Genomic DNA, 15853 nt, shown 5'->3' with positions numbered 1-15853 from the left:
TCTCAGTACCTTGTCTACTGTCTACCTCACGACACATGTTTGGGACAGGGAAGTACTGCTCAGGTGTATGGGTTAGGCTAATGCTACTGAGAACCCTTCCAGCTCTGAAATTCTCGGTCTCTACTTAGAAAATTTTGGTCCTGGGTCCTTCTCTTTCCCTGCCCTCTCACATTTTGATGTCTGTTGCAATGTTGTTAACTCTTCTCCTTGTAAGCACTTTATTCTTTAATCATTATTGCTGTTTATTTTTTTTCCATTTTAACTTACTCCCATCTTCCTGTCCTCATGGTCAGGAAAAAAACAAAACAAAACTGAAAATAATCCTATATATACACCCAGCAAAAAAAACACCAAAAACCAAAAAACAACCAAACAAACCAACCGAACAAAAAAAAACCCCTTCAACTTTTTAAAAAGGCCTAATATGATAAAATGTTCAGTTTTCTAGATAACTGTAAATATGCTTTTTTTTTTTTTTGTAAAAATCCCTGGGGAGATAAGTAAAACAGAAAACATCTGTGTAAAATAGGTCTGTTCTCACCATTTTGGTTTTTGTTCCTGTCTCATTTTCTTATTGACTACAAAGAAATAACACCTCAATCCAGATATATAAAAGCTTCTGTTTTAATTTTCCTTCTGAGACTGAAAGTGTACATGGCTTTTGAGGGTATTTAGTTGGTGCATGATTTTGAATAAAATGACCAAAGTGAGAAAATCTGAAATTAAAGGCCATACTTCTCTACCCTTAGTAATCCTTGCAGTGGCTCCTGCAGGTCTCTGTAAATAGGTCAGAATCTGCTAAGCAGCATCTTCTATTGCTACCAATTGCATATAATACTGGGTTAACAGGGGACAAAAGTGGCTGTTTCCTAAAAAGCAGAACAATATACTTCATATATTAAGGACATTAGTGTTTGACATGAAAACTTCTACCACTTGGTCCAATCTTGTTTCCTCCAATACTAGAAAGAAATAGTATAATTTGATTGTGGTACCATCAGGGCCTATTAGGGTAGGGACTGGAGAAATAAGCTGTCACTACTGCAGCTGTGAAAATGTCAGCTATTAGATTGACTCTATTTGTTTCAGGAATAGTAGCAAAATTAAGTTTAGTTTGGGTTCAGTGATTAAGGGCATTAGGATATGAAGTTAAAAATAGTGACAGTGCATAGCACTGTGCTAATTTCACAGTACTTCCCCCTTTTTCTTATGACTTGTTGGGTGCTATTAGCTTTACAAGGATATGGGAAACCATTTAGCTGTTAGTGTCAAATCTCTGAGAACCATAACCTGATTTTTCTTTTTTGTTTGTTTTGTTTTACCTATAAAGACTCTGCATAAAGGCAAATTAACTCTTGTGTAGCACATGCTTTGGGCTTACTATTCCAGTATCAACTCACCCTAGCAGGTTGGAAGGTGGCTTAGAAGGTGGCTGCTACTTCTACCCTGGGGAGCTTCTGAGGAAGCTCAGATTAGGGGGATAGTTTTTTTGATACTATAGTTCGAGCCCCCACCCACTACTTCCCCCATTGATTGTAGTTGATATCAATTAGTCAGGTGTAATTACTTTTTAGAAACAGGCATTATACCACTAAAGTGGTATAATAAAAACAGCTGGTATGAAATATCCTTCCCCTCCAAACCTCCACAACTCAGGGGCTCAGTCTCCAATGAGTACATGAAGTTAAGGGAAAAGTGGACTCAAGCTTAGAGCAGATGAGTTGTCAGACTCAGAGATCCTGAAGTCCTTTTGTAGGAAGTCTTTGTCCCCAGGGTGGAACCCTCATGGCATTCCCCTTATGGATGGTATAACTTTTTTTTTTCCCTCCTGTCAGGAAGGATGTTTTATTTCAACAGACAAATTTGTTTTTGTTTAAAAAACAAAAACAAAATCCAGATTTCAACCAGTCATCTCACCCTGTTAAGGAGCCAAGTTCCCAACCTACAATTCAAGAGTTGTTTCTGGAAGAGTCACTCGGGAATCTTTGCTGGCCCAAAGAAGGATAGAAACTGCATTTTCTAAGTCTTGTTGAAAAAATGAAATCCTATTTGTTCATTCTCAAGGAGGTAATGGGCAGGCCCTAGGGAACAAGGTCCTAGACGTGGAGCTGTTGGGGCCCCAAGGGTGTTAACTGGGAAGGACAAGGCTAGGCCACCTGGTAATGGGTAAAGGGGAAGATGGCATCCTTGAGGAAGTCAGTTCCAGAAGCCTAAAATTCATATTTGGCTTGGGTCTTGCTATCGATTGAACTTGTTCTCTGATCAGGTAATCTTCAACTCCAATTTTTGTTCTTTAGCCTGGTGAATCAGATATGTGATTTGGTGTTTTTGCCTCTGGTGGCCGGTTGGCTGCTCACCTTCCTTCTTGCTGAATGACTTCATGGTTTTTTTTCTTCTGTCAAGGACTGTCATTCACTGCTAGTCATCCCCTCTGATCTCTACAAAGTTAATCTCACTTTCTTGGTTCCACTTGCCCTAAGGGCTCTTGAATGCTTCATCATCAATGAAAGAGGCATCATGGTCAATCTCCTGGGGAGGGGGAGCTAAGGCTGGATCAGGGTAGTAGCCACTTCTGTAAAAGTCCTGATAGTAAATGGGGTGGGGGGAGCATTAGTGTCATCACATGTAGGGAACTGGTTGTAGGGCTGACTGCACTTGAGCCAGCCACCATCTTGAAATCAAGGGGAGTATTGGCTGCCTCAATGCCCCTGGAAGGTGGGATCTGGCTCTGAGCTGGGGGTAGCCCTTCAGAAGCAACAGGAACAGGGAAAGGGTATGGTTCATCCTTGACTGGAAGAGGGTTCTCAGGGGCTACTTCCTCATCATTGTCATCCTCCTCTTGTGAGATCTGCTTTGTCACCTGTAGGGCAGCACTCTTGTGGGAAGCTGCTCTGATGGCTGAGGGCCATGGGGTAGGGGTGGCACCCACAACGGGGGCGGAGAGGAAGCAGAAGAAGCAGATTTGGTTTTGGGGGGTTAGTTTGGAGAGCTTGGTGTCGGCAGAGCCATCAGTGAGTTTTGGGAAAATTGTAGATTGGTTAGTCCCTTTTGTGGTCAGGTTTTTGGGTTGAGGAAGCAAAGCCGATAGACCAGATCCCTGAAGAAGTTTTCTTCGTATGTTCACCTTCCTCTGAATTTGAATCTCCCTGATGCAGCTGGGGCGCCGCGATCCTCACCGGCTTCTTCTTTGGCTTGGGGAGTCCCAGAGGGGGCCGCCTCTGCCGATGGGAGCAGGCAGGCTGAGCCGTGAGGCCGAGGGGCCGAGGGGCTGAGGGGCAGCGGGGCCGGGGCTGCAGCCAGGGGTCTCCGGCCGGCGGTGGGGGCAGCAGCAGCGGCGCCTCCTCCAGGTCCGCCTCATCTGTCTCGCCCTCTTCGCTGCTGGCGTAGGTGTAGACCTGGCTCTGCCTGCCCCCCTCCGGGGCTCCCTTACTGGGAGGAGCGGCCTAATTGAGGCCGGGGAAGCACAGAGGCCTAGCGGGCGGCGTGGAGAGGACCCCCGTGCTCGGCTCTTGGAGGCTTGGCCTCGAGGCCAGGGCTGCCCCTGCCTCCCTTCGCTTGGGCTGCCGGCCCTGGGCAGCTCCGCACAGGTAGTGAAGGCATGGTGTAGCTTCTTCTGTACACCTTGCTGAAACCCGAAGCTTCCTTTCTGCAATGTGCTTGGCTTGTCCTCAGCTGCTTGTAGACAGTGTCGACACTGCTGCCAGTTTGGAGACACTGCTAAAACTCGGATGGAGAGTCCAAACCCGCTGACCATCTGAAGTTCATGAAGTCCTAATCTGAGCAAAGGGCAAGGGGAGGAGACTGAGGCTCTTCTTCCCTCCCGGTGACTCCCTCTCCAGGGCTTGGCTGGAGCCACGCTGCCCTGGCCTGCCACCAGAACGCTGGAAGCTGAATGGCCTTGCCATTTCACAGAAGCCCTCCAGATGTTACAGAACATACATTAATTTAGATTCGATAGAATAGTTCTCATCAGTTAACTTTAAGTGAAGTGAGGTAATTGACTCAATCAAGCCCTCCCCTGTGTGTGTGTGTAGTTTCTCTCAGCCTCTTTATTAAATTAAATGTGTGTCCTTTTTACATGTGTCTGCTTTAGGTCTATGTTAGGATTGGTTAAGGGTGTTTTCCAAATTATCTTGATTAGTTTCCACAGCTGTGATCTTGTAGAATTAGGAAAAGTATTTCCCTTAGAGTTGCCCATTGATATCTCATTAAGAGGACAAAAGACGACCCTTTGTTTCCAGTGACTCTTGGGCCTCTTGCTGGAGAAGCCACCTCCCTATCCCATGCTGGCATGTTAAAGAGAACTGCCAGACTATTCTCAGTTGTTGCTCTCTTCTGAAGTCCAGTGGGGGGGTATGTGAACTGTGGTACTTCTCTCTTCCTCTATTCTCTTTCCTCCTTCGTCCTTACTAGGAACTGCTATTTACTGCTTTTTTTGGAGAAGCGGTGGTGAACTATTTGTGCTTGCTCAGGTGGCCTGACAGATGTGTTCTTGGCCTTTCTGTTTCCCTTTCTGAATACATTAGAAACTGTAAAAATAAGCGTGAACATTCCCAGCTCAGGAAGTAAAGCATCCAGCTAGAAGCACATGGCATATACCTTGTCCTGTTCCTACATCTTTTTAAATTTCTTCTCTAAGTCTATATTTTGAAAACTTTTTGTTCCAGGTAGCATGGAGATTATAAGTATTTGGTCTACTGACATCTATTAAAATGTGGTTACATTTTAATAGATCAATAGATGTCTGGATGGTCATGGACAAGAGTTCTGTCTCTGATGTTATTCTGGGTCAGGTACAGTTTATTTGTTGAATTCTCAAGGATAGAAATTGTCAAGGACAAGTCACTATTCTGCTATTATTCTTTTACATGTAATATTCTGTAGACTATCATATGGTTGAATAAAACAGCCGATTCTATTTGGGTTTTCTATTTTTTAGTAGTTTATAAAGGTTAAAAAGCTTCTGGTGTATAATTTTAGCTAGTTACCCGATTGTCTTTCTTTGTATCTGGTAGATGTTAAATTTTTACAAAGTTCAGTGATATGTTGTAGATTCTACTACTTTATTGCATAATTTGTATCAATTAATATAGCTAGACTCCACAAAGATGTTTTTGTGATTTATAATGTCAATTATCTGCTTCTGCAGAGATACCATCAACCATTTCTTTTAAATAAGTATATATGCATGATTTATCCATTTGTTTGTCATATCTTTGTCAACATGTTGGTTGAGTTCATATGGATGTTGTTCATGGGCTGCCTATAAAAATTTTTTTTTGTTTTATATATTGAACTTAACGAGCACCTGATAAAATGAGCATTTCCATACACAAAGTAGACTAGAGAAAGATTATACATGAAATTTAAAATTTTTAAACATACAGTTAGCTTTTCCTTTTTAGGTATACATTAAATTCAGCACACTAACTTTTTTCCAGATGTAGTAACACTGCATTTGTTCAGAACAAATCATTTATTAAATATTTTCCATTTTTCCATTTTTTTTGCTTGTTTGTTGTCATCACAACCTGTCCCCATTTCATCTTTTCTTTTTTTTTTTAAGGCAATTGGGGTTAAGTGACTTGCCCAGGGTCACACAGCTAGTAAGTGTGAAGTGTTTGGTCTGAGGCCGGATTTGAACTCAGGTACTCCTGACTTCAGGGCCAGTGCTCTATCCACTGTGCCACCTAGCTGCCTCCCTCCCCCATTTCATCATTTTATGTTTTTGGTATGAACCTGCTTAATTGATCTCAAGCCAAGCTTTCTAAACTTTCTCTCCAGTATTTAACATGGCATCATTACATCTTGCACTATCCTTCCCCACAAGATTCTGCAGATAGATTTAATAAAGCAGTATTTGGCTGCCATATCTCTTTGATGGCCAAGGCTATCAAATGTTTGCTCATTGATGCAATTTTTAGGATCTTTTGGTTTCCTGTTGTGATCATTATTTTACATTGGTTAAACTTCCATAGGAAATAGCATTAGTATTGATATCTATTCCTTTATCCATTTTCCTTTTTAAGGAAATTTTGTATTATTGCTATTTAGTATTAGCATTTAAAAATTGATCAAATTGGAGCTGTTTAAATTGCAGATTTTATTTTCTCATCCTTATGCTTTCTTCTAATTTGGTGTTGACTTTAATCTTTGTTCTAACAAGTCAACAATCTGACCTTGTATAATCAGCTATTTCAAAAATAATTCCCTGTCCATTAGTAGCCGGCTACTTCTAGCATGGGTTAGTATATAAAGTGCTGGAATCGGAGTAAATGAGACAGGTTAAAAGCTCACTTCTAACCCCTAATAGATAAGTAAACACTTAATAAGCCCTTAATATATGCTTGCCAGTTACCACAGAGAAGTCACTTAAATTTCCTTAGCTTCAGTTTTTTTCCTCTTTAAAATGGAGATATTAATTTACCACAGGTTTTAAAATACCTACTCTACAGGTATTAAAATAATTACCCTATAGTAATTATGGTACCCAATTACCTATCCTACAGGTATTAAAATAATTATTTTGCATTTATTAATAGAAAGATCAGAATTTAAGAATACCTCAAAGGTTCAAATTGCATCAGTTGACACATTTGCACATGCTAGATGTAGTAAAATGAAAATGTTTATTACAACATAAATATGTAATATCTCTTTGTAATCATTTGTATTTAAAGTACATTTGTAGCCAGCCATCACCACTAGGACCCCACCTCAACACCAGGTAAGCTGCCAGACCCCTATAGCCTCCAGTAGCACCAGCCATCCTCCACCACACACCCTCAACATAAGCACCAGACAGGAGGGTCCCCTGTGGGCTTCATGGCAACATTAGTGCAGCACCAGGTAAACAACCAGTGCCTGCAGCCACTGGCACAAGAAGCCTGAGACAGAGCCCCTTCTACCCTGGGAGAAGAGATCAAATTTAAAAGAAAGGACAAACTCCAGTAAAATGGCAAAACCAAAACCAAAAACAAAAACAAAAACAAAAACGAAAACAACAAAAAAAAGCATCTGACCATAGAAAGGTATTATGGTGACAGAGAAAACCAAGATGCAAACTCAGAAGAGGAAAACAATGTCAAAACACCTGTGGGCAACCCCCCCCCCCAAAAAAAGACAGGAAATCATCTCAAGCCCAGAAAGATCTCATGGAAGAGCTCAAAAAGGAGCTTAAAAATCATATAAGAAAGGTAGGAGAAAAATGGGGAAAAGAAATGAGAATGGTACAAGAGAATTATGAAAAAAGATTCAACAGCTTGGAAAACTGCTTAAAAAGTAGAATTGGCCAAATGGAAAAGGAGACACAAAAATTTACTGAAGAAAACAGCTCCTTAAAGAGTACTCTTGGCTGAATGGAAAAGAAAATACAAAAGCTAATTGAAGAAAACAACACTTTAAAAGTTAGAATTGGGCAAGTGGAAGCTAATGACTCTATGAGACATCATGAATCAGACAAATTCAGAAGAATGAAAAAATGGAAGAAAATGTAAAATACCTCATGGGAAAATCAACTGACCTGGAAAATAGATCCAGGGGAGACAATATCAGAATCACTGGACTACCTGAAAGCCATAATCAAAAGGAGGACCTGGAGAAAGTTTGGAACCCAAAATTTTAAAAATAAAACCGAAGCCTGTAATAATTGTTTGCTTCATGTGAGATAATTTTACCCCATTCTACCTCTCCCTTTCTCCTTCTCCCAGTATAATCCTCTCTCACCCTTTAATTTTATTCTCCAGATATCATTCCTTCATCTTCAACTCACCCTGTGCCATCTATCTATCTATCTATCTATCTATCTATCAATACATACATATAATTTTTTCCCTCCAACTACCTTAATACTGACAAAGGTCTCATGAGTTACAAATATCTTTCCATGCAGGAATGTAAACATTTCAACCTTAATAAGTCTCTTATGATTTCTCTTTCCTGTTTACCTTTTCATGTTTCACTTGAGTCTTGTATTTGAAAGTCAAATTTTCTATTCAATTCTGGTCTTTTCATCAAGAATGCTTGAAAGTCCCCTATTTCATTGAATGATCATTTTTCACCCTGAAGGATTATACTCAGTTGTGCTGGGTAGGTGATTCTTGGTTGTAATCCTATCTCCTTTGCCCTCCAGAATATTATATTCCAAGCCTTCTGGTCCCTTAATTTAGAAGCTACTAAATCTTGTGTTATCCTGATTGTATTTCCACAATATTTGAATTGTTTCTTTCTGTCTGCTTGCAATATTTTCTCCTTGACCTGGGAACTCTGGAATTTGGCTACAATATTCCTAGGAGTTTTCCTTTGAGGGTCTCTTTCAGGAGGTGATTGGTGGACTCTTTCAATTTCTATTTTGCCCTCTGGTTCTAAAATATCAGGGCAGTTTTCCTTGAAAGATGATGTCTAGGCTCTTTTTTTGATCATGGCTTTCAGATAGTCCAATAATTTTTAAATTCTCTCTCCTGGATCTATTTTCCAGGTCAGTTGTTTTTCCAATGAGGTATTTCACATTGTTTTCTATTTTTTCATTCTTTTGGATTAGTTTTACAATGCCTTGATTTCTCATAAAGTCACTAGCTTCCAATTGCTCCATTCTAATTTTTAAGGAAGTATTTTCTTCAGTAAGCTTTTGGACTTCCTTTTCCATTTGAACAATTTTGCTTTTTAGGTCATTCTTGTCCTCATTGGTTTTTTGGACCTCTTTTGCCATTTGGGTTAGGCTGTTTTTTTAAGGTATTATTTTCTTCAGTATTTTTTGGGGTCTCCTTTAGCATAAGTTTCCATTTCTTTAGTTTGATGAATAAGAATGTCCTTTGTGATTAAGTATTCAATAAATATTTGCCTTAAAAAAAAGAAATTATTAAGGAAAACTGCCTTGATGTCCTGGAACCAGAGGGAAAAATAGACACTGAAAGAATCCACAGATCACCTCAGGAAAGATCCCAAAATCAAAACCCCAAGGAACATTATAGCCAAATTTCAGAACTATCAGATCAAGGAAAAAATACTACAAGTGTTCAGAAAGAAACAATTCAAACACTGGGGAGTCACAATCAGGATCACACAGGACTTGGCAGCTGCAACATTAAAAAATCAGAGGTCATGGAACATGATATCCCAGAGGGCAAAGCTGCTAGAACTACAACCAAGAATCACTTACCTAGCAAAATTAAGGATAATATATCAAGGGGGAAAATGGTTATTCAGTGAAATGGAAGAATTTCAAGCTTTCATAAGGAGAAGACCAGAACTATTCCAAAAGTTTGACCTCCGATATCAAGACCCAAGAAAAGCATAAACAGGTGGAAAGGGAAAAGAAAACAATATATAAAACATAAAATGAAATACATAGTACATAAAACGTAAACAATAGAGCTAAACTGTTTACGTCCCTACATGGGAAGATGATACTTGTAACTCTTAAAAATTGTATCACTAACAGTACAGATAGAAGGAATATACATAGAGGGCGTGGGTGTAAGGTGTATTTCAGGGAATGACACAAAAAAATTAAGGGATGAGAAAAAGGAGTTCAAAGGAAGGGAGGGGTAGGATGGGGTAATTTATCTCACCTGATGAGGCTAGAAAGACCTATTACAGTGGAGGGGAAGACAGGGCAGGGGAGCAATGGGCATTGCTTGAACCTTACTCTCATCAGTATTGGCTCAAAGAGGGAATAATGTACACAGATCAATACAGAAATCTATCTTACCTGACAGGGAAGTAGGAGAAGAGGAGATAAAGTAAAGGGAGATGGGTAGAGACTGACAGAAGGGAAGGCAGATCAGAGGAGGTAGTAGACGAAGCAAAACACTAGTGGTATGGGAAAGAGTGAAAGGAGAGAAAGGACAAACTGGAGGAAGAATAAGATGGAGGGAAATACACAAGTAGTAATCATAAGTGTGAATGTGAATGGAATGAACTGTCACATAAAATGGAAGCAGAGAGCAGACTGTATCAAAACCCAGAATTTTACAATATATTACTTGCATGAAATACACTTGAAGCAGAGACACACACACACACACACACACACACACACACACATACACACACACACACACACACAGTAAAGGTAAGGAGCTGCAACAGAATTTATTATGCTTCAGCTGAAATAAAAAAAAAGGCAGGGGTAGGAATCCTGATCTTAGACAAAGTAAAAGCAAAAATAGACCTAATTAAAAGAGATAAGGAAGGAAACTACATCTTGCTAAAAGATACCATAGACAATGAAGCAATCAAATTAGAAAAGCAAGGAACAGTCTACCTGTCAGATTTATGGGGAGGGGAAGAATTCATGACCAAACAAGAGAGAGCATTACGAAATGTGGAACAGATAATTTTGATCATATTAAATTGAAAAGGTTTTGTGCAAACAAAACCAATGCAACCAAGATTTAGAAACAAAGCAGAAAGTTGGGAAACAATCCTTACAGCAAGTATCTCTGATAAAGGCCTCATTTCTCAAATATACAGAGAACTGAGTCAAATTTATGAGAATGCCCCAATTCCCCAATTGATAAATTGTCAAAGGATATGAACAGGCAGTTTTCAGATGGAGAAATCAAAACTATCTACAGGCATATGAAGAAATGCTCTAAATTACTTTTGATTAGAGAAATGCAAATTAAAATAACTCTGAAATACTACCTCACATCAATCAGATTGGCTAATATGACAAAAAAGGAAAATAATAAATGTTGGAGAGGATGTGGGAAAATTTGAACACTAATGCACTATTGATAGAGTTGAGAACTGATCCAGCCATTCTGGAGAACAATTTGGAACTATGCCCAAGGGACAACCAAACTGTACATACACTTTGACCCAGCAATACCACTACTAAGTCTGTATTCCAAACAGATCATAAAAAAGGGAAAAGGACCTACATGTACAAAAATATAACAGCCCTATTTATGGTGGCAAAATATTGGAAATTGAGGGGATGCCTATCGACTGGGGAATGGCTGAACAAGCTGTGGTATGTGAATGTAGTGGAATACTGCTGTGCAATATGAAATGATGAACAGGCACATATCAGGAAACCCTGGAAAGACTTGTACAAACTGATGCAAAGTGAAAAGAGCAGAACCAGGAAAACATTGTATACAGTATCAGCAACATCATGTGATGATCAACTATGGATGATCCAACTTTTCTCAGTAACACAATGCTCCAAGACAAGTACAAAGGACTCACAAAAGAAAATGCTATCCATATCCAGATAAAGAAATGATGGATTCTGAATGGAGATTGGAGCATATTTTTTTCATTTTATTTTCTCATGTTTTTTTTTCTCCTTTTGACCTGTTTCTTCTTCCACAACCATGATGAATGTGGAAATATGTTTTACATGATAGCATATGTACGAACTGCCTACTGTTTTCAGAAAAGTGGAGGGGAAAGAGGGAGAGAAAAAAATTTGAAGCTAAAAGTCTTGTAAAAATGAATGCTAAAAATTTTCTTGATATGTAATTGTGGAAAAAGTACTATTTAAGGCAAAAAAAGTACATATGTACAGATAGGATAAATTATAGTAAATAATAGTCAAATTATACAAAATTTAAAAAAATTCTTGAATTATCTGATGCAGTTGATGTTCCTGGTAAGGTAGAGCCTTTAAAAATTTTTTTTTCTTGCAATGTTATACTGTGCTTGCTGTGTCTAGTAACACATTTCACTGCATAACTGTTGCCACCACGTAATGGTCGCACCCTGTTTTTTCAGTCCAAAAATTGGTTTATAACCTTTCATCATGAAGTCGTTGTATGGTATAATTCTGTTTGTCAAGCTGCTTAAGAGGTAAACGGAGCAGTAATATATTCACCAGTTGCACATGGATATCCATTTATGTCTCACGCATTGCAAGCCCCAAGCCTAGAATTCTCAGCACACACACATTGTCTATGTGTAAACAAACCACTTGCAGAGTGTAAAGATCACTTGCAGAGTATTGATCACCAGTTGACCACTGGAAATATTAAGATATGCATGTGGGTAATTAAGAGTTGGGACCTAATACCACATGAAATAGTCATCAAAAGCTTCAAAAAAAATGGAATTTCAAATGCACTAGATGGATCTGAAGATGACCCACCATGGCAGAGCAATGACAAAGAAGACACGTCTGATATGAGTGGCACCGAGGATGGCACCTCAGATAACAAAACCAGTGATAGTGACACAGAATCTTGGGACACAGAAGATTAAATTTTGTAAGTCCATATTTTGCAAAACTGTAGTAAATTTTCTCAAGTGTAATATTTTGACTGTAATGCACAAATCAATAACAATGGATGTGTTAACTTTATTTTTCAGACTGGAAAAATGTTTGCTAACCTGTCATGAAGAAATGATGTGCATCCATTTGGACTATTCAATTTTGACATATATTCATGAGTATTCCATGCATCCTAAAACTGCATCAAAGACAATTTAGTAATAAATGATTTTTAAATAATACCAGCACAAAGTTTTTTTTTAAAGTTTTACATAATGGTCGCACCCCACTTTTTTGCAAAAAAATTTGGCATAAAATCTGTGACGATTATGCCATGAAATGTAGTACCTACTAACTCTATTCTTTTAAAAATTATTATTCATTTATTTTTAACATTCTTTTCTTTTTAAATTTTGAGTTTCAAATTTTCTTCCACAGCCTTCCTCACCCATTGAGAAAGCAAGCAATATGATATCAGTTATGCATGTGAAATCATGCAAAACTTTCCATATTAGCTATATTTTTAAAAATCAAGAAAAATAAAGTGATAAAGTTATACTACAATTTATGCTCATATTTCATCAGTTCTCTCTCTGGAGGTGGGTGGCATTTTTCGTCATGAGTTCTTTGAAATTGTCTTGGATCACTGTGTTGATTAGTCTTTCACAATTCATCATCATTACAAGATTGCTGTTACTGGCACAATGGTCTCCCAGTTCTTCACTTGGCTTTGCATCAGTTCATATAGGCCTTGCCATGTTTTTCTGAAACTACCTCTCCTAGTCATTTCCTACAGCACAACAGTACTCTATCACAATCTTATGCCACAGCTTGTTCAGCCATTTCCCAATTGCAGAATAACCCCATGGTTTCCAATTCTTTGTCATCACAAAAAGAGCTGCTATAAATATTTTTGTACATATACGTCCTTTTCCTTTTTCTCTGATCTCTTTGGGATGCAGACCTAGTAGTGGTATTGGGGTCAAAGTGCATGCACAGTTTTATAGCCCTTTGGGCCTTGTTCCAAATTGTTCTCCAGAATGATTGGATCAGTTTACTACTCCACCAACAGTTCATTAGTGTACCTGTTTTTCCCTCATCCCTCCAGCATTTGTCATCTCTGATAGGCATGAGGTGGTACCTCAGAGTAGTTTTAATTTGTCTTTCTCCAATCAGTAGTGATTTAGAGAATTTTTTTTTATGTGACTATGAATACTTTTGATTTCTTCTTCTGAGAACTGCCTATTTATTTTCTTTGGCCATTTATCAATCGGGGAATGGTTTATTTTTATAAATTTGACTCAGTTCTATATTCAGTATATGTTTGAGAAATAAGGTCTTTAACAGAGAAACTTGCTGTAAAGATTTTTGATATTCATTGTCTATGGTACCTTTTAGCCAAATGTAGTTTCCCCTGATTATCCCTTTTAATTAGGTCTATTTTTGCTTTTGCTTTATTACCCCTGCCTTTTTTTTTCTTTTTCAATTTAGCTGAAGCATATAGATTGTGCTCCAGCCCTTTATTTTAATTCTCTGTGTGTCTTTCTGTTTCAAGTGTATTTCTTGTAAACAACATATTGTTGAATTCTGGTTTCTAATCCATTCTGCTATCTGCCTCCATTTTATGAAATTCTGTTTTCTAATCCATTCTGCTATCTGCCTCCATTTTATGAGTGAGCTCATCCCATTCATATTCACAGTAATGATAACTGTTTTTCCCTCCATCACATTTTCTCCTATTTCTTCTTCTCCTCTTTCTCTTTTTAGCCTGTCTGTCCTCAAAAGCCTGTTTTGCTTCTAACCACTGCCTCCCTTAATCTGTTCTCCCTTTTATCATTCCCCACACTTTCTTTTATCTCCTTTCCCTCCTATTTTCCTATTGAGTAATTACATTTCTATACATAATTGAGTGTGTGTGTGTATATGTATATATGTATATATACATATATATATTCTTTCCTCTTGAATCAATTCCAATGAGAGTGAAGTTCAAGTATTGCCCTCTACCTCTTCATTTTCACCTCCACTGTAAATGCTCTTTCTTGTATGCCTTTTTTCCTTCAGTGAATTTTTGTACCTCTTTTTCCATTTGACCTTTTCAGCTTTTTAAGGAGTTTTTTTCTTCAGTGGACTTTTGTGCCTTTTTTTCCCATTTGGTTGGTTGTGTTTTTTAAGGTATTATTTTCTTCGGTATTTTTTGTGCCTCTTTTAGCCAGGCTGTTAATTCTCTTTTCATAATTTTCTTATATCACTCTCATTTCTTTTCCCAATTTTTCCTTTACCGCTCTTAATTCATTTCTTTAACTCTTCCAGGAATTCTTGTTGGTTTTGGTCCAATTAACATTTTTGAAGCTTTGTAGCTATTTTCACATTTTTATCTTCTTCTGAATTTATGTCTTGGTCTTTCCTGCTGTTGTATCTTTTTATGGTCAAATTCTTTTTTTGTTGTTTGCTAATTCTTCCAGTCTATTTTTGACTTTGAACTTTATGTTAAAGTTGGGCTGTGCTCATTTGGGGGTGGGGAGGCAATCGCTAATCTTCAAGCTTTTTTGTTCTGCTGTTTTTTTTCAAAGTATTTTACTTCCTCTTCTGTTAATCTGGACAATTTATATTTTTGTAAATATTCATCCATTTCACTAAGATTGTCAAATTTATTGGCATATAGTTAGGCAAAATAGTTCCTAATTATTGTTTTAATTTCCTTTTCCTTGGTGGTGGATTCACCCTTTTCATTTTTGATACTGGTAATTTGGTTTTCTTCTTTCTTTTTTTAAATTAAATTAACTAAAAGTTATCTATCTTATTGTTTTTTTTTTCCCCATAAAACCAGCTCTTAGTTTGTGCTGCTGTTTTCTTTCCTAGCTCTGTGGCTCTGTGTTTTCAGTGCTTCTAAGGTGGTATGATCTGGGGAGAGGTGTGCTCACTGCTCTCCTAGTCTATGCTCTGGTCTTTACATAGGAAGGACCCCTTGTCCCCTACAGCCACAAGTGCTAGTGCTCCCTTTGCCTTGTAACTGAGACCAGGAGCCCCTGCTCCGTTTTGGCCAACCCCTGGCCTTCCTCTCCTTCCTAGAACTGCAACCCAGAACTTCATGTGGGCAGTAGAGTTGCCAGTCAGTGCCAGCTGTACTCTGTGCCAGCAAAGGGTCTTCTGTAAACTCTTTCTGACTAGTTGTCCAACCCACTTACCATCTCTGAGCTGAGACCTCCTGAAGCTGCTGCTGCAGCAGCACCACAGTGTGTGTGGGCTCTGGACAGGCTTCTACTCCATGTCACACGCTTCTCCTGCCAACCTCTAAGTTTTCTTAGGCTGGAAAAATGTCTTACCCTGACCTTTTGTTGTTTCTGTTGCTCTATATTGCACATACTTGGATCTGGGTCCCAGTCCTGAGTCTCAGTTTCAGGGCAAGGAGAAGCACCAGCACACCAGAGCTTGCAGAGCTTGCAGGGAGTAAGGACCCTGGTCACAGTTCCAGGGTGGAAAAGAGTGCTTGTGGTCACTCGTAGAGCAGTGCACAATACAGGAGAGTAGTAAACACACTTCTGCCTAGGTCATACCACCTTGGAAGAACCAACAATTTACAGGTCTCCAGATTACCTCTGAAAACAGCTACACAAAAATCCTGAAGCTTGGGAT

At 38.7% G+C, this 15853-nt stretch overlaps 1 pseudogene; it reads right to left on the bottom strand.

The window, feature by feature from the left end:
* Positions 1 to 2210: 2210 nt before the first annotated feature.
* LOC114025882 lies at positions 2211 to 3937 on the bottom strand (annotated as a pseudogene).
* Between the last annotated feature and the right edge of the window lie 11916 nt (positions 3938 to 15853).

This window comes from Vombatus ursinus, unplaced genomic scaffold (assembly GCF_900497805.2).
Source record: "Vombatus ursinus unplaced genomic scaffold, bare-nosed wombat genome assembly UNPS02014832.1, whole genome shotgun sequence".
Lineage (NCBI taxonomy): Eukaryota > Metazoa > Chordata > Mammalia > Diprotodontia > Vombatidae > Vombatus > Vombatus ursinus.
This window is presented reverse-complemented; position numbering and strand designations above follow the sequence as displayed.